The sequence below is a fragment of the Gracilinanus agilis genome, chromosome 2 (assembly GCF_016433145.1).
Source record: "Gracilinanus agilis isolate LMUSP501 chromosome 2, AgileGrace, whole genome shotgun sequence".
Lineage (NCBI taxonomy): Eukaryota > Metazoa > Chordata > Mammalia > Didelphimorphia > Didelphidae > Gracilinanus > Gracilinanus agilis.
In genome coordinates this window covers 485,578,603-485,583,344 of record NC_058131.1, presented here as the reverse complement: position 1 = coordinate 485,583,344, position 4,742 = coordinate 485,578,603, and positions in this window count along the sequence as shown.

The window sequence follows — 4,742 nt, the reverse complement described above, 5'->3', positions numbered from 1 at the left end:
CTCTGTCCTCCCTTTTATTCCACATTTAGTTTACACATAACAAACCACCTTTCTGTCCATTTTCTTCATCCTCTTTGTGTCTCCTCTCTTCTCAAATGGAGCTTTATACCTTGCTTCATATCATCTGTTCTGGTCAGGAAAATCCTCCCATTTCTTAAATTCCCTCTCTCCTCCACCAAACAGACTAGATAAAAACATCCAGGACTAACTACCTCACCATGGATGCTCAAATAGCCTTCTTGAACAAGAAAACTCATCCAAAGTTTGATTGTCAATGAGTCAAGGTCTTCATACACTCAAATATAATGCCTACCAATTGGGGAATGGCTAAAAAATTGTGACATAATGGAATATTACTATGCTATGAGAAAATATGAGCATGATGAATGCAAAGAATCACACAAAGACTTACATGGACTGATGAAAAGTTAGGTAAGCAGAGCCAGAAAACAGCATATCCAATTATTACAATGTAATTAAAAAACAACAACAACAACAACAACTCTTTACCTACTATCCTAGAATCAACTCTAAGACCACAGAGCAGCAAGGGTTAGGCAATTGGGGATAAATGTCTTGTCCAAGATCATACAGTAAGGAAGTATCTGGGGCTAAATTTGAATCCAAGTCCTCCCATCTCCAGGTTTAGTGCTCTATCCAATGTGAAACTTAGCTGTCCCGTCAATGAAATTTTAAAGAACAATCACAAACTAATCAAAAATGAATGTTGCAAATGACAAAGAACAAATCCAACTATAAAAGATATGAGTAGTCACATCTCACTTCTTTGCAGAGTTGGAGGGCCAACAAATATGGAACATTTTGTCCAATGTTAGATTTTTTCTGAAATATTGATCAGTTTTGCTGAATTTCTTCTTCCTTCCTTTCTTCTTAAAAAATGTTAGGAAAGTAGTTAGGTAGCACAGTGGATTGAAAGCCAGGTCTAGAGAAGGGAGGTCCCAGGTCCAAATTCCTAGCTATGTGACTCTGGACAAGTCATTTAACCCCCATTGCCTACCTCTTACCATTCTTCTACCTAGGAACTAATACACAGTATTGATTCTAAGACAGAAAGTTGGATTTTTTTTTTGTTAGAGGAAATTAGGTGGCTCAGTGGATAAAGAGCCAAGCCTATAGACAAGAGGTCTTCAGGTCAAAGGTGGCCCCCAACATTGCTTTGCTGTTCTGACCCTGGGCAAATCATTTAACTCCAATAGCCTAGCCCTTACTACTCTTCTGCTCTTACCACTCTTCTGCCTTGATACTAAATATTAATATCAATTCTAAGACAGAAGATAAAGGGTTGGTGGGTTTTTTTTTTAATGTTATAAGGGGTGGCTCTCTAAAAGAGCAAAAGGGAGGGATGTGGGCAGAAATCTAAGTAATGTAAAAAATTACAAAAAATATTTATTTTTAAGTCTAATAAGCACTTGCAAGTCTATTGCAAATCACAGAATCAGAGCATGAAGAGGTCTTAGAGATTCTATCGGTCAGTGAAGTCAATAAACATTTATTAAGTGCCTACTATGAGCCAGGCACCGTGCTAAGAGTTGGGAATACAAAAATTGTCAAAAGATAATCTCTGCTTTCAAGAAGCTCATAATATAGAGGGAAAGACAAACAAATATATACAAACAAGTTTTATATGGGATGAACAGGAAGTAATTGAGAGAGAAGGCACCCAAACTAAGAGGGTTTGGGAAAGTATTCCTATAAAATTCTGGGATTTTAGTTATGACTTAAAGGAAGTCACAAGGTAAAGATGAAGAAGGAGAGGAAGAGGATTCCAAGCATGGAGAATAACCAGAGAAAATGCCCAGAGTGAAGAGATGATGTGTCTTGTCCATAGAACATCAAGGAGACCAGTTTCACTGGACCAAAGAGTATGTGGCAGTGAATAAGGTATATTGAATCTGTGTGCACCATAAGAGGTCTAAGTTATGAAGGACTTTGAATGCCAAAACAGAGGATTTTACATTTTTTGCCCTGGAGGCAATAGGGAGCCTCATGAGTGTATTTAGCATGAGGGGATATTGTTGGATAAGTACATCTCTTTGGTAGCTAAATAGAGGACAGCCTGGAGTGGGGACTTGAGGCAGGCAAAACCATCAGCAGGCATGAAGGGATGAGGGTCTGTACCAGAGTAGTGTTAGTGTCAGAGGGAAAAGGGGGTCTGTTATCTAGATAATTGCAACTGCTTCCTAAATAAAATTCCTACATCCAATCTGTTCCTTCACTGACACATCTTCCCCAATTGTCAAAACAATATTCAAGCCTCTGTTTGACCACAGCACTCCCCTACTCAAGAAACTAGAGTGACTCCCTATGGCCTCAGGGGAAAAGATGCAAACACCTTTGTTTGATATTTAAGAAACTTCATGATCTGGTCCATCTGCCTTCCCAGATTTTGTTTTTTAACATTACTGCCTTTAAGAGAGCAGCTAGGGGCTCAGTGGATTGAGAGCCAAGGCCTAGAGGTTGGAATATCCTTGTTTCAAATATGGCTTTAGACTATTCCTAGCCGTGTGACCCTGGCCAAGTCGTTAATCCCAATTGCCTAGTCCTTACCACTCTTCTGCTTTGGAATCAATACTTAGTAGTGATTCTAAGATGAGAGGTAAGATTTTAAAAACAGAAGATATCAGAGGCTAGATTTGGACCTCGGATATCCCATCTCTAGAACTGGTACTCTATCCACTGAACCACCCAATTGCTCAACAAGTTGTTATTCTCCATAAACAACATTCTAAATTAGTGATTTTGGTAAGGAATTAGAAATTCCCTTAGAATTTTCTTCCTTCCTCACCTCAGCTTCTTGGAACCTTTTGTTCTCTTTGAGGCTCACTTCTCACATCCCTTCCATAAGAGAGCTTTCTCCATTCCCCTTCAGAAACTGTTTTATATGTTTTGTGTCATTTGTCTATGTTCATTTTGTACATATACTCAGTAGAATGAAAACTCTACCTCCTGCCCCCAAGCAGGGACTACTTAATTTTATTCTCTCTTTGTATCTTCAACATCTAGCACAGTGCCTTACACATAATAGGTATTTAACAAATGATTGATGAATCAAATCATCTAGGGTAACCACATCAATTTACAGATAAGGAAGCTTGGGTGCCAAAGCAGTCAAATGACTGCCCAGAGTCATTTAGCTATTCGGTGCAATGTAGCTAGAACAAGCTAAGACGACTGACTTTTAGAGCTCTTTCTACTAGACCAACCTCAGAAAAGATTGAAACTCCCCAAAGTAGAACTGAGATATCACCCGGGACTAAAATCTCTATCTGAAATACTTAGAAAGAAAGAGCAGCTAGGAGGCCCAGTGGATAGAGAGCCAAATCCGGAGATGGGAGGTCCTGGGTTCAAATTTTATCTCAGATACTTCCTAGATGAGTGACCCTGGCCCTGGGCAAGTTACTTAAGCCCATTTGCTTAACCCTTGCTCTTCTGTTTTAGAGTTGTTACTGATAGAAAGTAAGAGGGTTTAATAAAAAATGAAATAAAATACTTTGACACATTTTATTGGTACGCTATTCCCTTACCCTACCTACTCTGCTCTTAAATGCCCTATTAGGTGATTTGTCTATTGGGTGATTTGGTGATTTGTCCGCGATGAGGGCAGTTTGGATCTTAGCTCCAATCTGGGGAATGCTTACTAGGTAGCAACATGGTATTCCTCAGAGCCTGGTATTTCTCTAAAGGTACAACTAGGTCCTGATCAATACAAATAATGAATCTGTCAGAATGGTTACCTATGTTTTAATGGCATATTATTTGAAATAGTATCAAAACTAGGGACACTAACCACACCTAAAGATCCTTAGAAACACAGAAGAAAAACAACTGCTTGATCACATGGGTTGATGGGGACATGATTGGTAATGTAGACTCTAAATCGGGGGTCGCCAACCTTTTTGGTCGTGAGAGCCATCAACGCCACATTTTTTAAAATGTAATTTCATGAGAGCCGTACAGTGCTCACAGTGCGCGCTCCAGTAACAGCGCCTGAAAAAAATTTGACTTTATGGCTCCTGCAGAAAGAGCCATATCTGGCCCTCGAAAGAGCAAGATATGGCTCGAGAGCCATACGTTGCTGACTCCTGCTCTAAACGATCACCCTAGTGCAAATATCAATAATATGGAAATAGGTCTTGATCAATAGCATATGTAAAACCCAGTGGAATTGCGCATCGGCGATAGGAGAGGGGTAGCAGGAGGGGAGTGAAAGAACACGAATCTTGTAACCATGGAAAAATATTCTAAATTAATTAAATGAAATTTTCCCCCAAAAAAATCAGATTCCCTTGACACTATACTTCATATTTGATGCCTTTGGTTTTAAGTTATTATTATGCATAATATATTCATTGGGTCCACCCAACTGAAATATATAGTGAGAATTCAAATAATGTGGCTACTTCTTGGGGGTCCTTATTCTCACTAATTGAGACTGACATACAACTAGGAAAGAGTTAAGCAATGTATCTAAGGACTTAATGAAGAAATTTTAATGGATCCTTTGATTTTGGGCAAAATGATTCTTAGCCTCTTTGCATTAACATTTCTCTTACCATAAGATGAGTGAGAATGATATGAGGTATGAGGCCATAAGAAAATATTCACAAAGGTTCTTTGGAAGAAAAGCACAATGGCAGGCATATGAGAGAGAGAGAGAGAGAGAGAGAGAGAGAAAGAGAGAGAGAGAGAGAGAGAGAGAGAGAGAGAGAGAGAGAGAGAGA